Raw genomic sequence first — 26,507 nt, 5'->3', positions numbered from 1 at the left:
TATAATCATAAATAATATGTTCTTAAATAAGAGATCAGTTATTTCAATTACTCTTCTTTTACTATAGCCTTGGTGGATCCTAATCGATGCTCAAAATTGTATGGTCAATGTAAGAAACGCTGTTCTAAACATGAAAAGCAAATTGAAATATGTTTGTCACCAAGTAAAATTTGCTGCATTGAGAGGGCGTTTGAAGAAGATTTATCTTGAAACGGAAGATTTACCTCTGACCAAAGAAGTCATGTGTGCACCAGTGCAGAGAGGTGTCAGAATGTAATTAGAAGCTCTGTAATAAATAAACACATAAGCTGATATCAATGCCTTCCTTCATAGATATTAATTATATATTCAATGGAATGAGGTAGAATCTTTCTTATTTTCTCTAAGCTAAAGTTTAGATGGAGGCATATCTGGTGCTAATTTCTTATCATGGATACTATGTTTGTGTCAATGTCAGACCACTTTTGATGTGTCGGAGGTTCACCTACACTTACACAATTGAACATTTCCCAACTTAACCATGACTTCACTAGAAAGTTGGTTCATGAACATTAATACCCATAGGCTTATCAATTACCTAAATATCATCAACACGTTACTGACATTGAGACAGAAAACCTAAGTACGAGATGAATGCATGAGCTATAGTAGAGCATGGAAATGCTCGTTGCCCTTCCCTCTCTTCTCCCAAGGTTCTTCTCATTCAAAAAGGCATATTATTTTAATACTATCTAATGCTAATACACTTGACCTTTGAACAACACAGATTTGAACTGCGAGGTACTACACCATCCCAGTTGGTTGGATTTGGGGATGCAGAACCACCAATACCAAGAAACCAAGACACAGAGGAACTGTGTACACAAAGGGCTGACTATAAATTACACATAGATTTTCGGCTGTGGGGAGGGTGGGAACCCCTAATGGATAGGTTGGGAAAATGCATAAAGATCTGTTATTTTAACCTCCATGTAACTACTAGATGGCACAAGTAGTCTCCGTAATGTTAAAAGCTGAGGAAGAAACATGAAGACTAGAATTTGTTTTTCAGCTAAAAGCAAAAGATAAATCAACACTTTATCAATATTCTACAAGGTCCCAAACATATTTTTAATCATCATATTCTTTAAAACTAACTTAACTACTGGCCCAAGATTATTGCTTTTTTTTTTTTTTAATTGAAAATCTGGTGAACCTAGTGGGAATGTCTTACCTTAAACAGATTTTACCAAGATAGGCATCATATAGCCACCGGGGGTTTAGTGATGTGTACCTCAAAAGAAAAATGTTTAATTCAAGTAGAATGCACCCATTAGAGACAAGGAGGTTAGCCAGTGTCTGTACTTCTGTAGGCTCAAGAATCAGATATGAGGATCAAATTCAAGGATTTGAGAACAGAAGAAAGAAATATATAAAGAGCTCTAGGGATAAGGAACAAGTTGAAAATGTGGAATGCAATGTGAAATAAGGCACAATAATTCAAGATTTACATTAAAACTTTGAGGAGAGGGATTTTGGAGGATGGTGGCAGCAACACAGTTGTTTGAAATAGAGCAAATAAGAGTAAAACCAAAACTCATGAAAAAATTTACAACAAACTAGGTGACAAGATATCCCCACATACCTTATCATACAAATGGGCGGAGAAAAAAAACACAAAAGACAAAACACCAATGGCCTAAAGGCCTTTGTGAAATCTGTATGCAGCCTTTTTATGAATGTGACAATAGAACAGTCCCATACAATGAATGCTGTTGGAGGAGGAATAGCATGCCAATATCGTTACATCAGCTATAACTGGGAGGGATTTTCCAATTTAATAGTGGGTAAATGAAGTGATAATTAGCAATACCTGAAGGGGCTGAGAAAATCTACTCCTATGAAATCCTGAAACCAACCAGACTGGGCTCATTTCAGAGAGAATATTTCTCAATATTAAGAAAAAAAACTGCTGGGAGTGGGAAGGAAAATTGGCCAGGACTTGGAAAATGAGAAAAGGGAAACTGAGATTTTGCTCATGACTACAGTCAGTGGCAGATCCATATCCAGAATTCCCATTTCTCAATAGCCCAATTCTGTATTTTAATTAGGAACAAAGATCAATGTACATTATACCCAGTTCTAGAGCTCCAACCAAGGTATTGGCAGCACCATATACTTGCTTAATATACAGTAATACACAGTAAGTCCTCTACGTACGAACTTTCAAGTTTCGAACTTTCAAAGATGCGAACATGCATTCACATGTTCAATCATGTAAGTTAGTTCACACATCTGGCGTACGTTGTCACGTGCGTGCATCCTCTACAAGTGGTTGTACTTTTGTGTACTTTACTGTACGGTACTATATAGAATACAGTAGTACAGTATTTTTATTTCAAGCTAGACCTGCAAGAGGACAACTTCATTGAACTCCTTGCTGTGCAACACAAGGACCTTACTAACGAAGACCTGATGGAACTGGAGGCCCAGAGACAGGATGAAGAGAGACAAGAGGAAGAAGAAGTAACTGAAGAACCAAAGAGATTCATGACGCAGGAAATGGCAAGGGGATTTTCTTAATTTGAGGAGGGACTGTTAGTTTTTGAAGCACAGGACCCAAACGTAGAATGGTACACGAAGGTTGCAGCAGCTGTTCAGAATGCAATCCAGTGCTACCATGTCATTTATGATAAGAAAAAAAGAGCTACTACCCAGACATCACTGGATCATTTTTTCAAGAGGGTAGATAGAACTGAATTCAGCAAGGAACCAGAACCTGTGACATCAACGTCAGGCATGTGTGAACTTGCAGCTTGCCCTCCGTCTCCTATTGCTGACGATCCTTCAGCTCTACCATCTCCCACCTCTTCTCCCTCCTCCAGTCAGTAACTCTTCTTGCCTGTTCTCTCGATGCCAGCCTCTGTATGCCAGCTGTTGTACTGTACTACCGTACTTTTCAAGGTACTGTACAGTAAGATTTAAACTGTTTTCTTTATTTTTTGCATTTGTTTTTTAATGTATTATTTGCATGAAAAGTATTATAAACCTATTATAGTACAGTACTGTATAGCTGATTGTGTTTGTTGGGAACCTAGGCTAACTTTGTTGGACTTACGAACAAACTGGACTTACGAATGCACTCTTGGAACAGAACTCGTTCATATGTAGGGGGCTTACTGTATTATATTTCACTGTGCTCTGGCTCCTAGAGATGCTTCTCTTTTGGAGCCTCAGCTAGATTTCAAGTAAATTATGAGGGTTTAGAAAGGGTTTATATCCTATTCCTTCATCTCTCCTCAAACTTAACAAGCTTGTAACCATAGTAGATGGTTTATCTACATTTATCCTAGACATCCCAATTTCCCATCTGTTCTTTTTTTCATTTCAAAAGGTATTTATTAGGTGCCCATTTTATTGAAGTATAGTTGATGAATACAATGTTATGTTAGTTTCAGGTGTACTATTGATACAAAATGATGATATTTGCATACATTATGAAATGGTCACCACGATGTCTAGTAACCTTATGTCCCCATACAAAGTTATTACAGTATTATTGATAGGGACAGAGTAAAGGGACAGAGTAGGTGATTAAATATTTAATCCCAGTAGGGGATTGTAAGTAAAGAAAAAAGGTATGGGAGACCCCTGTAAGTTCATGATTACTCAAGAAAGCAGGTTTGCTTAACCACAAAACCAAGCAGGCTTGCTCAGCAACAAAACCCATGCAGCAGAAGCATGAGACATACTCCAAAACAATAAAACAATGGCATGAGACCCACATCCTGCCCAGTGAGCTCAGTAAGTTAATGACCCCTAGGACATGCTCTCTGCACACATAAAAAACTATAATTTATGGAAAGGTGACATTTCAAAATGAAAGACCCTCATTTTACTGAGACCTGAAATAGTTTTTCCATAGTGCCATGAGAGTCCTGGCTTGACCATGTAGGGACAAGAAAACTCCCCTGCCCAACCAGAGGAGGAAATGATGATAGAAGCTTGACATCTACTCAAGAATGAGGAAGAAGGTGGTCTTCTCATCCTCCCCACTTTTCCTCTGATTATGAAACTGTAGCCCACTAAGTTCTCAGGGTGGTACCTCACCCGCCTGCTTTTAAGCCTCACAAGCGTCCTATTCTAATAAATCACTTCTTATCTATCACTTCACCTCTCGCTGAATTTTTTCTGTGCTGAGACATAAAGAACCGGAGCTCCTCAGAACCCCCCAAAATGCCACTTAGCTGTTTCATTATTAACCATATTCCCTATGCTGTGCATTACATCTCTATGCCTTATTTATTATGTAACTAACTCGAGGTTTGTACCTCTTTATCCCTTTCACCTGTTTTGCTCAGTCCCCCAACCCCCTTCCTTCTGGCAACCTCCCATTTGTTCTCTATATCTATAAATCTGTTTTCATTTTGTTTTGTTTAATTGTTTTGTTTTGGGGATTCTGCATATAGGTGACATCTTGAGGTATTTGCACACTATCTGTAAAAGGAGCATGAATTTTTGGAATTCCTGTGTCAAAGTACATTTTTAACATTTATACACAGCCAGGATGTCCTGTCTGTTTTCCCACAATAAGCTCACAACTCATAATTGTTCTTTAAAGAATAAAAAAAAAAATGCAACATATGATTATGGAAAAATATCATAATTGCATTCATTTATATTTTCCTAATTCCCAGTGAGTTAAATATTTTGGGTAAGTTTGTTGGACTTTTGTATTTCTTCTCCCATTAATTGCTTTTTCATAAACAACTCTTGATTTTCTTTAGAATGATTTGTATTTTTAAAATAATTTTGCACTCATTCTTTATGTACAATAACCCTTTGGCTATTACATGTTGCAAATATTTTATCCAAGTTTTGCTTGATTTTCATTCATAAATAAATTATAAATGTATGTATCATTAAATTGTATTATCTTTTGTATAACTTCTAAGGCTTTTTCTTTCTTGCTTAGAAAGCCACTTCCTGTGACCAGACTATAAAATATTTCCATATATATTTTTGATATATTTTATATACATACATACACAAACACACATACAGACACACACGTATTTCACATTCTGTTATTTTTATTTTAAAGAATATAATTTATTTAGCATATGTTAGGAGACGTGGGTTTCTGGACATTTTTTTTCTGATAGTTTGCTAATCGCAATATCATTTGTGCCATATTTATGCCATGTTTTCCACACAGATTTGACATGCTATATTCATGAGAAACTAAATTTATGAATATATATGTGGGCCTGTTGATCAATTGACCTCTATTTCTGAGAAATACCATCTTATTTTTATTGCTATAACTTTGTAGTATGTTATAATACATAGTAAGGTACATCCTTCTTTGTGCTGTTTTTTAGGTTACTTTCCCTTTAGAAGATGCCCTTGATCTTACCTGCTCAACTAACAGAAATCAATGTTACAACTCTGATATCACACAGAGTCTCACTCTCTTGGATTCTTAAAGAAGTTTCTTTTGAAGAACAAAGAGACTTTGCTATTGTACTTTTATTCAGTACATTTGACATGCTGGTAATTAAATGATTAGAGGAGTGCAGTGCTTTACCTTATGAATACCGGCTTAAATGATGTGCAATATTACTTAAAATATTTAACAAGCTCAACCAAGTTATTCCAGAAATTACAAAATTATTTTTTGAAAACCATACTAGCAGGATTAGGTATCTCAATGATTTCATAATAATAATACCAGATAATTTTCTAGTATTTTACATTTACAAACATTTTTATCTATGTCATGTCATAAGCAAAGAAAGAAATCAGAGCAAAATCATGTTTTCACTGGCAAGATTTAGATAATTTAATCACACCCTTCATTAGACAGTGTATAACGTGGTCAAGAGATGTGACTCTGGTATCCAACATCCTGGGTTCAATTCTCATCACTACAATTTATTAACTATACCAAACTGGGCAAATTATTTAATCTTCTTAAGTCTCAGTTTTCACATCTATAAGCAGGAAATAATCATTTTACATACCTTGTAGGATGTTGTAAGGATTAAATGAGTTAATATATACATATATAAATTGTTCAAGACAGTACCTACACAGTAAATGATGGACATATGTTAGCTTTTATTGTTCAACGATAAGGGATGTGAAGTCCAGTTAGATGAATTGACCAAAATGTTTCTTATCAAGTTAGTAACATAAGGAAAAGAACTCAGGTACCATAACTCCTAGACAAACATTCTTCCCAAATACAAAAGAGGTCCATGAAAGAAGCCCACAGTAAGTGGAGAAGATGAGCTTTGGCTAATTTTTCCTTTTATCTGTTTTTGTAATCTCTGTAGCTGCAAAGGTAGCCTTTGCAATGACTAGCGCCTTGAGAATAAGAAATATGTCCTAAAAACATCAGTCTTGGATAAGCACCAGAGCTTTGATAGCACTCTTTGGACTGAGGGTCATATCGAATCTAAAACTATCCAACTTCACTTTGAATAATTACCAACCCTTTGAACTTACCCTAAGAATAAGGATCATTCAGAAGACCCTGTACAAATTTGTTGCAGAGGCTGGTCGTAGGAATTCGGCAGCTTATATATAACAGCCACTGAATAATCTGGCAGTGTTCCAGGTTTCTTGGTTCAGCAGTTAAGCATAAGGAGGTTTATTGAATTTTTTAATCTTTAATAGAGAAACTTTCCTTGCTTTCTAAGAACAGAGGAATGGAATGTCTTTAAATTGGGAATTTCATTAATACTTCTCTTTAATGGACCATGGTAACCACATTTTCCAATAATCCTGTTACTTCTAGATCTTAAAAAAAAAAAAAAAAGAACAGCCAAAGCAAAGCAAAGCAAAATTTCACTTGGATCTTTAGCTAAACATCCCCTTTATATGATCATAACTCCTTACAAACACCTTACAGACACCATTCAAATAATTCATTCTTGTATTAAAATGACAGTATTTGTTGATGGTGTCATCATTTGGCATCTTGCAAATATGACGTTACACATATTATTATTTGACTGTGTATATGTGTGTGAGAGCATGTATTCATTGTGAAATTTTCTTATGCCTATTGTGTCTCTAAGATCTACATTGCATGTGAGAGACAGCAAAGAATTATTTATTTCTGTAATGATGAATAGGGTTTTAATAATAACTATAGATCACAGGGGAAAAGGTGGTTCTAGTAGCAAAAGTAATAAATTAGTAGACACGAAATTTCTGCTACTTTTAAAATTCAGTAGTTTATATTTGCATAACTTCTTAAGATATAGAAGAAGAAAAGCAAAGATTAAATTCTCATATTTATACTCCTCAGACCTCCTGTAAGAAATTCCAGTGATATGGAATTACTTAGTCAACTAGCTATTAAAAATCATAATAATCTGCTGGCGATGTCATAAGTCCTTTAGATTACCAAGATAAAAGAAAAACAACATCCAGCACTTTTGCCCCAGGCACTGCTAAATAGGAGAGTTAACTTTTGATAAACATGAATGACTAAATTCATATCACTGCAGGGAAATATAAAAAGATACACTCTCCACCTTCTTCTCACTGAAAGACTCCACAGCTGCTGATTTGACTGACTTTCTTTAATCATGAAGATTCCTGTCCTTCTCTTTGTTGTGTTTTTCTTTCTGGCCCCATTGCCACCAGGTAAAATGGAAAAGTTAATTGAGTGGTTGAAATCTTTATGGAGTCTTGATTGATGTCAACTGGAGATAGTGACTGAGTTGCCAAGAGAGAAGTTTGTGATGGTCCCAGGAGTAAATCATAAAGAAAGGACCTGTGATCTTACTAAAAAATAAGGTTCCTGGTGAGTTATATCATTATGGGAGTCAGTTTAAGGACTTGGTCAAATTCTTTGTTCTCAGTCTAGGCTGGCTATCCAGAAAGACAAGGTAGATAGGATATTAAAGTATAATCACCTGGATCCTTGAGAAACAATGAGGTACTGTGTGTGTTGTGCAGTAACAGTGGATTTTCCACTAACATACACTGAATGATAGATTTGGCTATAATATGTTGCATGATTTACTTTGAGAATTCTCATTTAAAAAAAAAATTGATGTTTTCAACGGATTTAAAGCCTAAAAGCATTTTAACAGTTCTATTACTGCAGGTCCAATTACATAGCAATTAATATTAATCAGATAATGAAATGAATATGGCCTTTGGAGTTACTTATACCTGGGTTCAGATTTGGTTTCTGCCACCTATTGGCTATATAAATGGATCAGTTATTTACATTCCTTCAGCATAAATTTCTGCATCTGTGAATTAAGTGTAGTAAGTCTATTTCATAGTATTATCATGAGGATTACTGATATGTAAATATGCAAAATGCCTAATATAGACTACAATATATATTATGCCCTTCTTAAATATTGTAATTACTTTTACATTGTACTGAAACATCTTAGAAAGAAAGTAACTTCTTGGTGTCTCATTTTGGAGGAAGAAACTCTTCTTTGACAACTACTGTAGGAGACAATGGATGCAATATTTACCCTGTTGGATTTCATGTGCTTGGGTTATGTACCCTCCTTTGTAAACCATTGTACTTATCACTCTTAGGTTGGATTAGCAGCCAAGGGATGTGTCTTGATGGAGATCATTGGATGTGCTCTTTTGACATATTTCAGGCTACTTGAGATAGAAAAAGTATTTTTCTTGTATATGCAAGAACACTGTAAAAACACACACCCAAGAAAATAATTCCAATCACCTTAGAAACAAATAAGACAAACAAGCAAACAAATAAAACTCTAGGGACTTTTGATTTAGAAGTAGTTTAGAACTTCAATAGTTTACTAATTGAACTCAAACTCCATTCCTTAATAGCATAGGTGAAACCAAGTGCTCTAACAGTTAAGTCTATCTTTGAGTAAATTTAAAAACTCAAACACCTAAGTATTCTGGGTAAAATATTCAAATGATCTGAATTATCTTACAATTAAAATAAATTTTCTCAGATGAAAATTATGAGGACTATTATTATATGACATCTTTCTAAACTCAGAACAAATCAAATTAAAACCAGGTTTTGTTTTTTACTAATCCCAAACAAAGGTTTCCTTAAAATAGAGAAGGCTGGTATATAGGACACCCACATTTGGGAATATAATATTACCTTCAGTCATGTTATCATGATTTATATGTGTCCCTCATGCCACCTGCTTTTGAAAAACATATGTGAAAACCTTCATGACATTTGCAGTATCTTCAGAAACCTAAGACACTTGGATATGTGCACTGTTTCATCTAAAAGTTGAAAAATTTGCAATTCCTTCTTGCACATAAATATGAATTTTTATATGATGCAATAGCTGTTATCCAGAGAAAAGATATTTGTTGTTTTTGTTACTAGTGGAAATATGCTAATTTAGAATTGACACTTGAATAATGCTATTCTTTTCCTCATACTGGTGTTTGACAGCTGTCATCTTCTGTTATTTGTATATTCCAATTAAGTCGACATACATGCTTCACACCTCTCAAGTAGGACGGTGTAATTTGAGGATGCATTTTTAAGTTGGTGAGATAATGTCTTTTCCCGCCGGCATCAAAAGCAATAAATAACATCTCTCTAAATATTACAAATAAGGAGACATCATTAATCTGTACAGTGGAACAGTGATATCACATGGCCTAAAATATATGGCAAAAAAATCAATGTAACATGGGTTTGACTTTTTTCCTATAAGGCCTAGTTATCCAAAGTAACAGAGATTTTATGCTAACATAAGTTTACTGAAATCAGAGGGCATCAGTATATCTTGGGTTGCCAGTACCATCAACTCCATCACAGTTGGATCCTATATAGTAAGATTCTAGGGGAAGAGGGAAGAACACTGTTCACATAACCTTCTTTGTGAATGCTTGGTAATTCACCATTACATTTAATGCTTTTACTTTGTGAGTTTCCCTCCTTTAGTGACCCATTTAAAAATGCAAACATTTATTGAAGAGGTGAAACAGCAAGTCTTCTATCCATGATATGGATGATTTTGTTAGTTGGTACATGTTGTGATAATGGAGACTTGAGTGCTTTGTAAAGGAGGGGACTCTGAGAAAACACAAAGAAATGCTAAGCAATTTCACCCTTCTTCAAAGTGTGTCTAAAGCTGGTCATGCATAGCATCACTAGTACAACAACGTCTTCTTCCCTGAGAGCCTCAGATCTGTGTGTGTGTTCAAAGAAGCCCTCTTAACCCAGTGCCTGCTAGGGTTCTATTCATCCTTCCCATCAAAGAGAGTCCTAAAGATAAAATCAAGAGAGTAATTTAAGCAACATAAACTGATTTCCCATTTTTGAATCCTAAAGTCCAAAAATTTAACTGTTTAATTTCTTTTGAATTAGAGGAAAAAATAATCAGGTCACTAGGTAACCTTAGGAATATACAATGTCTGTTCCAAAACTACTCTGGATCAAACAATAACCATTTGTAAATTTTCATGGAAAACTAAGCTGTAGCCATTACTGGGCCCAGCCAAAAGTTGAAGAGAGACCTGACAACGAATCACAAAAGCCTCATTACCAGAAAAATAGTAAAATAAATGACTTCTTAAATCCCCATTGTGGCAGGAGCGGGGGGAATCTTAGCATGTGCAGATGCTATAATAATTTTCATGTCAACAACTGATTTATTCCAAGTTCAGGACCCTATGTCACATATAACAACTAAATGGCTTATGTGCTTTTTTCCCCTTTTAACAGTGAAATGTGCCATGAAAGACACTTATAGTTGCTTCATCAAGAGAGGCAAATGTAGACGTGTGTGCCATGATTTTGAAACACCAGTTGGTTTCTGCACAAAATTAAATGCCAACTGTTGTATGTAGAAGTCTGAAATAAAAATCAACATCCCTGAAAAGTAAATGCAGTGAGTATCAGTATTAGTAATAAATGAGCCTGAATTACTAACCACTTCTGCATAGTACGTGTTGCTTTTTTGGTCACATGGGATCATTTGGGGAACTAGTTTCTCTTCAAAGAATCTGACAATAGTGGGAGATATCCAATATATTGGGTGGTTCTGTGAAACCATTTCATTATTTTGGATATCAATTCTCTATTAACTGGCAGGAGAATGCTAAATGACACCAAAAATTTTATTATTATCAGGACCCTTCAATTCAAAGGTATCCAAACTGATAGGAGCACTTCTCCAAATGAGTGAGAAGTTGAAAGAGACCAAAGGAATGGGACAAATAGGATCTTCATCAGGTCATAGATCAAGGGACTTGATTCACTTCAAGCAGGAAGTCCAAGAGTCAGTCCAACCCTTCAGTTTTATGTATTTGTTCTCTTAAACAAGGAACTTTTAAAAGACGCTATATCTGGAAATAAGACATAGCCACTAAAGTCCATCAACACTATCAATCCTGTCCAAGTAGTCAGCCAAGCTTGCTCTAGTCCAGCTCTGAAGTCAGAACTCAATCACATTATTGTAAGGCTAGAGAAAGCCATGGGCACCACAGGAAGTGTGGGAACTGGAGAACTAGCCAGCTTGCTGTGGAGCCAGAAGCCTGTTGTAATAGTGATTATTACTGATGCCTGATAAGGAGATCATTGATCTAACCCTAAAATAGCTGCTGAAAAACATTATCAGTGACAATTGTAGCAAAAGTGGTAATGGGTCTTCTCCTTCAGTCTGGTGGTCCCATCTCTCTCTACTCCCAATAAAATTTTATTTTCTGGGAGTCTGAGTTTTGTACCTTGTTAGTGGAAACTCCAACAGGTTTCAATAAATTTGAATCTCAAAGGAGAAGGTATTGAGATATTATTCTCTTCTTTCTCAGGAGGTCCCAATGATCCTTTTTCTTCTTTTGACTATACTGTCTTAGGCAACATTCAATGTCAATTATTCTTCTCAAAAAGAAGAAAAACAAAACGACAAAATTACTGTTATTTCACCCAGAAATTCATTTATGGGCAATAATTGTGGACATAAGATAAATAAAGGGAAAAAGGCAAGATACATTGGCTTTGCCAAACCTCCAATTTGGCCACTTATTGAATTATTAAATGACTGAGCTGGCAAGAAATAGGAATCTTATCGAAAAACAACTACTTTTCTTAGCACTTGAGAGGATCAAAATAAATTAATATTATTCACCACATTCAGAGGGAGAAGGAGCCAAAAATTATCTGAGGCTTTTTGATATGAATATTGACTCAATAATTACTGAGTTTTAGTGACTTCTAGAGAGTAAGCATATAAACCCTAATTCTTTTTCACTTTTTAAAAATGTCCACTTAATCACATTCCAACTTTCACCAAAAATGTAAAACTGCAATTGAGCATCAAAATGTAATATTAAACTTTTGGCTAGCCAAGTTAAAAAGAACTAATAATTGTATAGCTCCTATGTTCCAACTTTAAAAAATGAACTTTAAAAATTTCTGATTACTCAACCTTACATTCAATTTTATAAAGTTGAAACGTTGAAATGTTGGGTAACTACTACTGCATGAAACAGTATCTTATAAAATTCTCAGTTTGAGAGTTGGGTGCAATGATAATCAGGGACTTTTTCAAGGTATATAACCAGACCTCATTCCACAGGCTATGGAGACAAAAAACAAAGTTAGACTTTGAGTCCCATTCAGGTGTTCTTGCCTCCTCTCCCCAAGCTGGATTTTCTAACTGACAATACCTTTAGTCATAAAGAGCCTTATTTTGAATGTTTTTCTTCTTGGCTGCCTTGTACACAAGAGGCAGAAAAGATGGAGTTGGAAGGGGAATCCTGCCAAGCATTAAAGACTGCCCTTGGGCAAGGCGGAATCCAGCCCTCAGAACTTGAACTTGAAATACACACTGACAACTGGGACATCCTTCTTGGTAATTCCTCGGATTAATTTCAGCAGCCCAATCTTAGCTGTTATTAAATCTGAGAATCATTTTTTGTCAAATAGTAAATACATGAGCCTCTTAGCTAGTAAAAGAAATTGAGAAAGGAGATTTCATTGGTTCCCTATTGCCCACAGGATAACAAGGAAGAGTAGCATACGGGAAATCAGTAAAGCACCCCAGTGTAGGGGAGCATACCTAGAACGCATGGACACAGGGAGATCTGATAGGAGACTATTGAAATAATCCAGGTATACAGAGATAAAGACATGATCTAGGGGGATAGTGGACCAGATTTGAGACATTCTAGCAAATGTTGTATTCCCAAATTATGCTCCACGTATTGAATAAAACAAATACTAGTAAGATTTCAAGAGAAACTCACATGTTATATTATTAGATTGTGTTTGTACTTGTCCGTGTTAACTTAGAAGTATGGAGTACGAGACAGAAAAGAGCTTATTGTTCTGCTTCTATTTATCAATCCTTTCTAGCTTACAAGGGTACAGCCACAGCCTATTTTCCTAATTTTTTTTTTAACATGGACTTGGCCAATTTGAGAAGTAACAGGATATAAGACACACCCTAAAATCTTACTTAAAACCTTCCACAAGTTCTCCATCACCCTCAAGATAAAGTCCAGACCTCTTAGCCAGGTTTAAAATGCTTAACTCCTCACCTTTCACTCTATATAATTCAGTAACACTCAACTTCTATCAAAGCATCATGTTCCCACTTGCTTCCAACTCTTTGCACTTGCTGTTCTCTCTCCCTAGAATTTTCTACTTCTTTCTTCACCTGATAAATAACCTTTCAAGTCTAATCTTGGAAACTATCCCATATAAGATGAATTTATGAATCTCCTCCCCCTCCTTAAGTGACCCACCTATTTATTCTGTAATAGCATTTTATCATTCAGAATTGTAGTTGCACCTTTAGGTGTCTATATGTCTGTGTTTCTCATTAGACTATAAGCTCCATGAAGTTGAAGACTCAGTTCTTTTTATTTACTATGGCTTCTCAAGACCCAAGACGGTATCTCTTCTATATATAATGATTGCTTGGTAAAAATATATGGGAAAAATAAATGAAAGAAAGAGAGAGGGTAACATAAGGAGAGGGGAAAATATGGAAGGAAATATAAACAAAATATTTGCTCCAGACCCCAAAAGCCAGATAAATCTCCAAGGCCAAAGTCACTAACAATGATTCAACTGTTGTTTTTCAGCCAGTTGCTACCTGCAAAGGATATGGTTGCTTTCTTAGCCAGGATATGGACAGATTGAGGTGTCTAATAAAGATCTGAATAATATTGTCCTATACTCTGGCATATCCGCTTTACGTCCAAAATGCAACCATGTCTGGAAATGAACACACCGTTTATGAAAGTGAAATTTTGTTTTTAGTCTGTTAATAAGGGATGGCTCGTCTTGGTATTCTTCTGTTCCTGGGTCATGCACATTCTTAGCATCTTAATTAATAAAATTAAACCATGAGTGAAATTCACTGTCACTGTGCATATCTGCTGATGTCTTAAGCATTGATTGAGGAACCAATAATTTTATTTTGTTTCCAAAATGGTGGAAAATTGTGACTAAGAAGCTAGAGGTTTCTCTAGGTGTCAGAAATTTAAGTGAGTCAGGAAGGTGGGGGGTGTATATCACCATAGTGATGAAGTCCTCATGTTTTGAAGTTAGATTGCTTGAGTTTGAATCCCAGCTTAAGTATGTTCTGAGCCGTGTGATTTGAACAAAAATCATTACCAGCTCTCTAGGTCTCAGTGTCCTTATCTATAAAATAAGAATAATAATAACACTCACTGAATAAGTTTGACATGAAAATTAAATGAGATAATCCAAGTAAAACTCATGCAATATCTGGTGCATAATAAACACATAATTGATAATCATCATTATCACTGTAATCATATCACTACTACTATAACTGTTTAATGTTCCAAACCTGCTCTTGCATAAATGGTGTATATGTGTACAGAGATCACACTGTAATCATCAGAAGCCTATCCCACACATAAAAAGATGAAAGAGCATAAAATATCTTTAAATGTGGGTGGGTTTGAGAAGTCTCAAGAGAGAAATCCTGAGGCAAAGAGACAGCCCTGGGATATTTCAACATTTTGGTTTCTGCTTTGTTTCTTGTCTCTGCCCTGGGTGAAGAGGAAAGCTAGAACTAGTATAAGCTATTCATATGACCAAGAAATATTAGAAAACTTGACATGGTAAAAAAAATTTATGGGTTCTATAGCAAGACTAGGATAACTTAGTGATAAAGGTCAAAGACAAACAACTTAAAGCTCTACTATAAGGTACCAGGTATTTCCCAAGTCATGCGTCTCTTGGAGAATAAAGAATAGCAAGCCAAAAAGATGAACGACTATAGTAGCTGTGTTTGTATTTTCAAATCTCTAAATTCAAAATGCTTTTGCAAAGCTAAAGCTTTAGGGACATAGAGTAATAATGATGGAAGTCATTTAAAAGTTTCAAAACTAAGTCCTTTTAATTTTCTATACATTTTACCCCCCAAACATAATTAAATTCTGTGAGCCTCATGTGTCACAATAGAAGAATAAACACTTCCAAGGTCCCCAGGAGCACATCTTCAGTCTACTTTTTAAAAATACTCTCCTGAGCAAACATATTTTACAAGCACTATTCCAATCACACGAAATGAATCCTAACTCTCTAATCTTCACTTATTTCTTCAGCTCAAGATGCAACTATGCCTATTGGATATCTCTTATGAAAATTCTGTAGATTCCTTAAACTCAACACCATCAGCATAATTCCTTCTTCTCTCGTTCTCACCCCCATAAACTGACTTCTCCTATATTGTTTATGATCATTGTTAGCCTCACCTAAAGGACAGGACTACTTCCTTATCATCTCCATCTATAAGTACATTTATTCCAATTCATAAATACTTGGGATTGACGTGTACGCACTGCTATATTTAAAAATGAATAACTGACAAGGACCTGCTGTATAACGTAGGGAACTCTGCTCAATATTTTGTAACAACCTAATTGGGAAAAGAATTTGAAAAAGAATAGTGACATGTATATGTATAGCTAAAACACTTTGCTGTACACCTGAAACTAACACAACATTGTTAATCAACTATACTCCAATATAAAATTAAAAGTTCAAAAAAAACCATACTACTTGAAACTGCTCTTTCAATTCTGCCAACGCAGACTTGCTCAATCCCTCATGGTTAGCCCTTGCCTGTCCCATGTCCTTGGCACGTACCCACAGTCATGTTTGCCTCTCAGGCTAGTCCCTACTCAAGTTACAGAAAGGATCAATAGGAGTCAAGTCAGTCACTATGGGCTAAGCACTAGGGGTGTGATGCTGAATGGAGGGGAATATAGTTTCTATAAATGTTGTAACTGTTAAACACATATTTATTAGTGTGACATGTGCTAAAATAGAAGAAATCTAGCTTCTAAATTTACCTTGAAGTAAGGGATTCTGGAAAGACTGCATTAAGAAAATGGCATTTAAACTAGGATCTGAGGAATGAGGAAAAGATAAGTAGGATGTTACCGTATAGTTGAAAAGGGGGGCAGGTTGAGAAGGATAATTATTATGGTAAATGTCGTAGGTAAATGTGTAAAGTCCTGAGGTGGAAAAGAGCAAAGACACGGTACAAGAAACAGAAAAAATTCAATGTGGTTGCCAAGGAAAGGAAGAGTAGTACAGAAAAAATATGAAGGTGGAAGCCTGGGTGAGCCAAGGCCATGAATGGTTAAGGGAAATGTATGAGAATTTATTCTAAGAGAAAAAAGTACAGGAATCTAAGCAAAAAGGATCTTTGTGACTACTGTGTGGGGAATGGAAGATCAAGGGTGTGTACTTCTAGATAAATCCAGAGGCTGTTGGAGAATTACAAATGAGAGATGATGTTACTTAGAGCAGATTCCTGCAACGGATATGAGAGGAACTGGATGGATGTTAGCTGCACATGGGTGGCAGAATCTACAGGAGTTGGGGTTGATGTTATGTGAAAATTAAGAGAAAATAGTACAGAAGTACCAATGGATAGTGCAATAGTCCCTCCTTCTTTCCACCAGGTAAAAGCCTAGCTTGCTCACACTAGGTTTCTAATGTTCCTCAGTGATCTATTTAAGATTATAGAAAGCTATTCAAGTATCATATTGGAGGTTGACTGTCAAACTCAACTTTGTGTGGAAAGTTCATTTAAAGTGATTTCATAACGAAGTCATGAATACTAATCTTAACCCAAACCCAAAGGATGATCCCAAATCACAACCTCAGCCTAATTCTCTCACATAGTTCCTACCAGAGCTGTAGTTAGGTTTGGGCTTTCTTTTTTTGCTATTTCTAAAATCACCTTGCATGAGTTTTGGTAATTAACGATCAACACTTACCCGTTTTCTAAAATTACCACTGAACTGTAGTTTTCATGTCCTAGAACTTTAGAACAATTTTTCTCCCCTTACTGACAATTTTGGTTTCTGATTTCAGAATCCAGACAAACTCTGGATTTATCATACTCCTTAGTTTTCAGGTTTGAACCATGGATGTCCACATGTTCTAAATGCCAAGGTGAATATTCTGGAGCCCCTTTTCTCTTTGTTTCGTTTGGCCAGCAGTACAGAATTTGTGGCGTTTGTCATCCCTGATTTGCTATATTGTAATTGTTGTTTGCTTCTTCTTGCCTTAATATCAATAGTTTCCTACAAAAGTGTCACTGCACAACTTCACCAGGCTTACCTTTAGAAAAGAAAATTTCTAAAGTCACTCTCATTCTTATGCATGCTGATGTCTCATTTGTAGAGGATACTTATCCTGTCCAGTTTCACAGCAGTCTAGCCTTCCTAATATTAACATCAACACCTCACATCTGGTGACATTCATAGATCCAAAACTGTGCTTGTTGAGTTATATTTTTAAAAATATTCTCTCTTATTTTTAGTCCATAAAATTCCTCATTCTTCAGACCACATGATGATTGTTATTTCTTTTATGAGGGCTTTTCTAGTTCTCCATCTTTGGATTTGTTTATTCCACAATATACAATAAAACACTGTTAAACCAATTTTTACAGTTTTCTAGATGAAATAATGCTTGGATTATAGTCTCTATCATTATAGCATGGAAAAATACTTCTGATTATGTCCTGCATCCCAAAATGGAAATTTTCTCCTTGTAGCATCAAAAATAGTACACCCACATGAGAAATCTTAAAAAAAAATACTTGATGATTAAAAATTCATTACATTTATGGGACCCTCAGAAAATCTTGAGTAACTAAAACTCCAGTGTACAAAACCTTAGTAAATTTCTATAGCATATATATTTATTTTGAAGCATAGCTATACACTGCCACCTATGTGCTACCCTAGCAACATGTTCGTACATCATTTTGGACCAGAAAAATAATTACTTTCAGAGTTATTTCCTTATGTGTTTTTCTTTGGCACAAAACTGCACACTTCTTTGGGATAGAAATCATGTCTAAATCACTGTACTATTCCTCCATATTTGGCTATTAAGTGGTCACCGAATAAATTAATAAACTCCCTGCAATATTCAGCATAAAGCTATAATCTTAACCAAAAAAAAGCATTGTATATGCATATATCTTTGCTTTATAAAATGTCTCTAGTTGGGAAACTCCTAATAAGTATGTTAAGCTATAGACTTATACCAAATTTTGAAAAATTGGCTCTGCAATGGTCTGGTGCAGATATTTGTGAGATATATCACCCTTTCTATATTTGGGTTGGGGAGAAGAATTGTAGAAGGAAGGGTGACATTTCTAGAATATATTTTTCCTTCAACCAACAAATTTCATCCATTTTGATAGAAAAGACACCATTTTTAACCTATCATTTCAGAATCTCTTCTAAAGCAATTCTATGACTCAACCTTAGGTTCCAGTACTACCAACATGGGTCAAATAGAAAGAAGTTGTAGTTACCAGCTTTCTCGTACCTCAGTATCACTCGTGGACTGTGGCTAAGTCTACAGAGAGTCATTAGAATTTCCTCTCTAGACAAAAGTTGTGAAAAATCATGATGACACAATCAAAACATAATTATTTTATCATATTATCATGTGCATTCTCATTGGGATTCCAAGAATTGCAATACCTCCTCTTTAAGATTTCCAATGTTTTCATGTACTCACTTTTCATTATAAGTGAAGTATGGATTCAATAGAAATAATGAGAACTTTACCAGATTATGGGTATATTTGTGGACATATCACTAGCTCATAGTCACAACCAAGACTGCACGGAAATATGTAGGTATCTCAGAAAGATATGAGACTTACCCATGGAACCAGAACTCTCCTATTCTTCTTCCAAGTCAGGCTGTCATTTTTCCTCTTTACATCTCTGCTTCTTGTTCTGTCTCAGAAAGCTGAGCACCAGGTATAGCCATCTCCTGCAAGAGTCTTCCTTGAGCCCTCAGGGGACTGAATCTGCCATCTGTCCTGTAGGAAGTAATTGGAATCTCTCCTCACTCTTGTGCTTTCTTCCCTATATCCTTTCTTGTGCACTGGTCTGAAGCAGTGCTGATTCAGGCCCCAGGTAACATAGTTGAACATCAGTCTGTAATCAACGTATTTCCACAGCTACGTATTTCTTGCCCTCTCATAAGGTCTTAAAAAGAGCTCATCATACTGATTGGCAGATTAAAATCACCAAGCCATTTCTCCCTAGTGACATGGCTGTATTCATACTTAAACCTAAATACAAAGCTCGTAGGTATAATGTCTACATCATTGAATATTTGGGTTAACTAGAATAATATATGCTGTACCATTTATGTAAATTTCAAAAGCAGGCAAAGCTGATCTATGCTGTTAGAAATCAGAATAATGGTTACTTCTGGGGTGTTGAGGAATAATGCTTGGCAGAGATATGAGTAGTGTCGATAATGTTGTTTCTGGATCTGGGTAAGTGGCTATATAGGTGTGTTTAGTTTGTGAAAACTGAACTGTATAAATCTATTATATATGTACTTTTTGTGTATACATGTTAATAAAATGTTTTAGAAAGATACAAAAATATACAGAATAAAATAGGAAAGTCCTCTTTTATCAGACATATCTTAAACCCACTCTTCTCTCCAGCGCAAACTGATAAAATAATTTTTGCATATACTTCCAGACCTTCTTTTTCTATGCATACACATAAAAATATGCATGTACCTATATGAAATATCCATATAACCCTGTCATATGCAAATGAGAACTTGCAGTGGGCTCATCAAAGACAATGTGCATATATCTTTCAACTTTGCAGTCAGCAGTTTCATGTTGGTACCTTGAAATTGGCCATGTAGGAATATTTATAATACAGAAACTAGGCAGTGCCACAAACCAGAGGGTTGTTTTTTTTTTTTTTTTCTGAAAGCAGAGTGATGACTTCTAAATTTTTGCTCTTTGAAAGGATGGTGCATTAAACATAATAACATACAGATTGAATATATTGCTCCAATGTTTCCTGTTATCCAAAGTTGCCAGTGAAAATTCTGAGGTTCAAACAATTCTTAATATTTGTAGAAAAAAATTATTTTGCTCTCTCTCTTGCCCTCTCTGACATTAAATTTTTCTTATATTCTTGGGGTTTGGGGAATTTTACTACATCTCTCTTGGTGAGATCCAACTTCTTGTAGAATAAGCTCAGGAGTAAGCACCCTGATGAGGAGTTGTTTAAATTAGGCTTCCTACTGCCCAGGAACCACAAGAGGTGACAGTCTACATAGTTAATTTCTATACCCACCTCTTCTCCCAAAGACAAATACATGCTAAGTATCTTGAACATCCCTAGGAGAAGTGGACTTATTTGCCTTAGAGGACTGGGATTATATAATAGCCAAGATTGGGAAGAGTGAGCACTGCCATAAAAGCAGTCAAAGAGCATAGATTTTACATTCATAGAAACATGGGTTAAAATTGTGGCACTACCATTTATTAGTGTATTTAACTTTGGTCAAATATAATTTCTTTGAGCTTCATTGTCTCAATTAAGAAATGAAGAGAAAGTTTGTTTATATGTTTTGGTTTTGTTATTGAGGATCAGATAATGTGCTATATATAAAGAAACTATCTTAGTGCTCAGAACAGAATAGGCACTAAAAATATGTTAGTTTCTTTTAATTTATTCATTTTAATACTCAAAATATTGTCCTACGTGCCACTGAGGGCTAAAGATCAAACTCTGACCTTCTTCCTTTTTTTCTCCATAGTCTCAATTGACTCACAACTGTTTGGAACCAGGGATACTCTATAGCAGAGGAGTACTTTACTCTGCTATTAACTTGCTCCTATCAACTAATTGGTCTGTTATCTGAAAAAGGTCAGACCTGTCTTCGTTATCCCACGTTCCTTATCTCTAAAATGAGAGGGTCAATTGGATAAACTCTAGTATTTACCAACCTAGAATTCTATGACATTATAGATTTTCCCATCTCCCCATGTAAGGGCAAGAGTTGAGAGTAAAGGTACAGATGTGCAGGGGTTTAAACTGAAATGGGAAGCCCATCTTTTTCCAAAACAAGGTAGGATAACCACCAGAGTGGGTGGTAACAATGAGGTAGAGAGTAGTGGTTCATTGGAGGTTCTAATGAACCCAGAATAAGAAGGGTTTAATGAGAGATGCTAAGGGTAGATGTGACAGTGAGTTTGAACGATACTATAAGAGCTAGTAGTGAATGAATGAACACTTACTATATGCTGAGAGATGTGTCCATATCTCACTGAGTCCTCACTGTGAAGCTGGTTCTATTATTTTTTTATCTTTCACAAATATGGACACTGAAACTTAAAGAGATTAGTAATTTTACCAAGATTATACAGCTAATAAATGACAAATCTTGGACTAAAATCTATGTGTCATGTGAAGTTAAAAATCAAGATGTTTGAAGTATAAAAATATGTAAAGATAGAAAAGAGAAAGGAAAGGAAAAAAGAAAAGAGAAGTAAGGTAAACAGTTTAAGCTAGCAAACTGTATCTATACATCTCTGTATACCCATAATACCCAGTAAAGCATGCTACAGATTAGGCACTCAAAAAATAGTTAATTAGCTGTTTTTAACACACACACGAGCTCAGAAAGAAGAGCATATAATATTTAAATTTATTCACAACTAATGGCTCTAATACTAACCATAGAATTCATTTTAGAGATCCAAGTGTTCCAGTATGTTTAGTTCAATGGTTGTACAAAATGCATCTTTCATGTTCTTTGGGCTTTGGCATATAAATAGACTAATCAGGCACAAACAGTTCTTTGTAGGGAGGAATAGTCCAGGTTTCATGCTGATTCATTTTGCAAACAGTATTTAAGATTAAAAGGTATCATTCTCTGTTTTTAGTCCATCCTCCTTTTGATGCTTGAATTCTTTCTAAGATGTTCCCACCAAGGAGTTACCCAACTTGTTCTTGAATAATCTCAATAACAGTAAATTTGCAACTTCCAGGAGTAACTGATTCCACTTTTAGATAGCTGATCTAAGAGATATAAAAATCATCTTCCCCATGATCAGCCTCAATCACTTTCCCTGAAATATTCACATCTTGGATCTATACTCTGAGATTTTATTTAACAAGTTTAATCACCTTCCCATGTCCAACTTTTAAATATCTAAAGACTTCTCCACAGTCTCTCTTTGTATTTTACGTTTCTTTCACTAAACGTTCCATTTTCTTTCTCATACAGTATGGTTTCACATCCTCATACCATTCAGGCACCGCTGCCTAGAAAACTGCTCCGGGATTTCCATTGTATTCCATTTTCTTTTCTAGAATCAAATGCAAGATTCCAGGTAGTGTTTGACTACTGATGAAACACCTCCCCTGTTTGGATTTATTTTTTATCTACTCATACAGTCTAATGTAATTATCACAATCAAAAGTATGTCTCTATCTAGGGATAACTAACCTTCATTAAGTTAGCAAAGCTAATATTTTCCTTCTCACTTTTCTTCCAGACACCATTTGACGTACAGAGCAGAGTTAAGGAAAACTGAGAGTACCTTTCTCAAAATTACACCCATCTTAGAAACATTTTGCTCATCTGTCTACTGTGAATGATTTCCCTGAAATTACATATATGTATTATGTATAATATAGATAGATAGATAGATGTTTTTATATAAATACTGTGTGTATTACTGTATTAGAGTCAGGCATATTTTGGAACTTTGCATTTTCTCTAATGTCCTGTTGTTCTGTACATTCAGTAAAGCATATTAACTCAGATCCTTGCTGCCTACCACTAACTGGCAGTTGCAACATTTTAAGAAGTTCAAAGTGTTTCCACTGATGTGAATCCTTTACTGTTAATGACTGCTTTGGCCCAGGTTACATTGTGGGAGTTTCCTTCTTCTACTAGTTTAAGCTTCCTTCCTTTATCATTTCCCACCCTCCCTCTTCCTTCTGGCTTATTGATAGCTATCAATATTGCTCAAGACAGAAAGAAGCGAAGCTGCCACGGAGCAAAGGGGCTTTGTATACATAACTGATTTACTTCAGGGAAGGCTGGAGGGCAACTCACCTCCCTTGGGTTGCACTTGGTAAAGAACTAGAATGAGTGTGTTGGGGGGAGTCATCCCCAACCTACATCAGAGGCTTCACTGTGCTAATATATCACATTGTACTACAGTAAACATGAGATTATAAATTGTGGTAATTTTAAAAGTCTTTACATTTAAAAAAATTCTATTTCAGAATAATTTAGGGATGCAACCTCTAGAGAAGTTATCATTATCTTTTTCCTCACGCATTATTCTCCATACTTATTAGTATTATATTTGTTAGCTCTATGAAGAAACAAACTTATCATAGCTTCAGGATCACACTGACACTTAATCAGATTGAAGTATAATCTCAGAAAAAATAAAACAGCATCTGGTGTAAGAAGTCACAGAAAGGATAAAAGGGAGAACTAGAAAAGTTCAAGTGCTGATTATACGGTCTCGCACATTTGTAAGAGGAAAGGTGGCAAAAGCTTTAGGGTTTCTCTAAAGTAATTTTCAGTGATCTCTCAACTTTTCTACAGAGAAGGAAAATGAAGCAGAAAAGAAAGAAAAAATAAACTTGGTTAAATTCAGAATTGGACTTTAAGAAATTCTTCTTTCTCTAAACTGTATGGGTAGCCATTGGCAAGGGGCATGTCATTTAGCTATTCTGGTTCTCAGTCTTCCCATCCATGAAACAAAGAGTTAAACTGAGTGACTTTGGATAGTTCTTTCAACTCTAAAGTGTATATAGTTCTAAGAAAGCCATTCCAGAACATAAGTCTGGAATAACTCTGACATACGGCATTTTAATCTCTGGAGATACTGACATATGTGTTTCCATGGACACTTGGGTTGAGTCAGCTCTAGATACTGGTCCATGTGCTCAGTATGAACTTGCCTCTAGCCAACTGCTGTAAGGGATTTTTTTCCCAGGGAAGAAAAAGTAATATTATGAAAGGTAAATTGAATTTGCCTTGCCTTTGACTTCTCTCTCCTCTCAGCTATAGCCATGAGAAGTGGACCAGTGAAGGAAGGTGCAGGGAGACCTGGGTTTCAGCAGTGCTTTGGAGCATTCTGGATATGTGTGTACTCTGTCAAATACTGGCACACATTTCAGGGGCAGTATGTCATTCTTGTAACCTCCTATGTCTTGGGAAAGGGAGAGTATTGCAGATTATTTTGCTGGACACCAAACTACTAAGAGTACCCAATTGTACCCTTGGGAAGTCATTATAATAGGCATTTCTTAGAGCTCAAATAAATCTTGTCTAAGCATATTAAGAGCATGAACACTAGCCCAGTATATCACAGCAATTATTAAACAACATCAAAGCTATGCAGCGGTATTGCCTTCCATACTATTACCAGTGTATAGTTAATTTTTAGTTCTTTACATTGGTAAATATAGGGCACAAAAACGACTTCAAGATATCTCAGTGAGTTACCCACCTTACCTCTATCTAGTTTAATGTAAAATATAGCTAAATTCTATGAAAACTTCAAGCAAATGTTTTATACAAACTTTAGAGAAGCATAAGAGAGCCAAATATTATAAAGAGGTTCAGATGTTAGGTAGTTAAGAAAACACAATTACCCAGTAAATCTAGAAATGTAAAGATGAAGTAACATTAGAAAACCTATTACTGTAATTTATACCAACAAGATAAAGGTGTATAACCATTCTATTCATTGTCTTCCTAAATACACATCTGATCACTGCGACTGCTCCTTTCTTCAATCTCTTCTACATAGTAGGTAGATTGATCTTCTGAAAATTCCCAATATTGTTTAGTTTCCTCTCTCTGAACTAGCATGGCATTGCATGATCCCAATTCCTTACTTTTGCCTTTTTCACTATGTCCTATGGTCCCTTGACCTCTTCCAAGGACGTTTATGATCTTTAGAATGCCACTCGCCAAACACCCAGTTATTTCTCCTTACTCTGTTCTTAAATTATGGACTCGTAACCATTTTCCTCAAGTTCCAGATCTATTTTCCCTGGGATGTTGTGAAGAAAAATACATAATGACTTGAGATCAGACTAGATAAAAGAGTTGAAAGAAAAGAAAGGATCAAAGTTAGCTCCATGTTTCCCAGCACGAGAGACTGAATAAGTGATGAGAAAGTACATCACTGTAGAAAATCTGAAGGAGAACCTTCTTTGGAGTGAATGTGATGACATCATCTTTAGATAAATTATTCAAATTCATAGATTCTCACATTAAAATTGTGAGCTAGTCAAGTCCTTGAGTAGTTTTGTAATAGGATATGTATATCAGGCATGAAGTTACAGATGGAAATAAAACTTGGAAGTCATCTATAAAGAGGTAATGAAGATATGAAAGAAGGCATTAGAAATGAAAACTAAAAAACTAATATCTTAATGTATTAAATGATATTTTCAAGTTATATGGTTTCTGGAACAATTGAGACTAGAAATCAGAGCTGAAACAAAGTTAAGGATTCTTCTCACTCTGGATTTTATTTTTCTGAACAAGAAAATCAGATCATATAGTGCATTAAAATATTTTTCCTGATCTATTAAATTACTGATAGAAATTTTATACATATGGAAATCAAATTACTTGTTATAATTTCTTTGATACATTAAATGCAAAGCAGAAATTACTTTGAAGACAAAATGCATAGAAATTAGAAAAAACTGCTTTTACTGTGAAGTTTGTGAATATTATTTTTACTATTGCTTTCAAAATAAAATCTCATAAAACCTAAGAAGTTTTACTAAAAAGAACCTATAAGTTAGGAGAACAAGAACAGCAATGGGTTTTTATAATTCTTCATATTTAAAAAAATTGGTAAATCTCAACCCTATAATTTTCTCCTGCATATTAGTCAAGTGAGTTTTAGAGAAAGAGATGTTAAAAAAATTATTTTCATTATTTCAAAAAGATTAAAACAAGTATTTTTTTTCTATAATGCGTACAATAAAAGTCATTTATAAGTCCTCTCCTTTTTGATTATATGTAAATATATATATATATATATATATATATATATATATATAAACGTATTGGATTCAAGCAAATTACCGAAGAAGAAATAATTCCATACTGTTTTCAATGAGAGAACAGTCTTTTATGTCCAAAACAGCTACTGATTAAACAGCCTACAAAACTGAATAAGC

The 26,507-nt window shown here is 35.2% G+C and overlaps 1 long non-coding RNA gene across 1 annotated transcript in view; it reads right to left on the bottom strand.

Moving 5' to 3' along the window:
• The window catches only part of LOC309608185, a 133,876-nt gene extending 110,317 nt beyond the window's left edge, over window positions 1–23,559 (bottom strand). Inside the window, exon 1 of the long non-coding RNA XR_014232708.1 lies at window positions 19,166–23,559. This is a non-coding gene — a long non-coding RNA (uncharacterized lncRNA). The remainder of the gene's footprint in view (window positions 1–19,165) is intronic.
• Window positions 23,560–26,507: the final 2,948 nt, after the last annotated feature.

The sequence above is a fragment of the Balaenoptera borealis genome (genome assembly GCF_965194805.1).
Source record: "Balaenoptera borealis genome assembly, chromosome: 12".
Classification (NCBI taxonomy): Eukaryota; Metazoa; Chordata; class Mammalia; order Artiodactyla; family Balaenopteridae; genus Balaenoptera; species Balaenoptera borealis.
The sequence above is the reverse complement of the archived record's forward strand: the minus strand, read 5'-3'. Positions and strand labels throughout refer to the sequence as shown.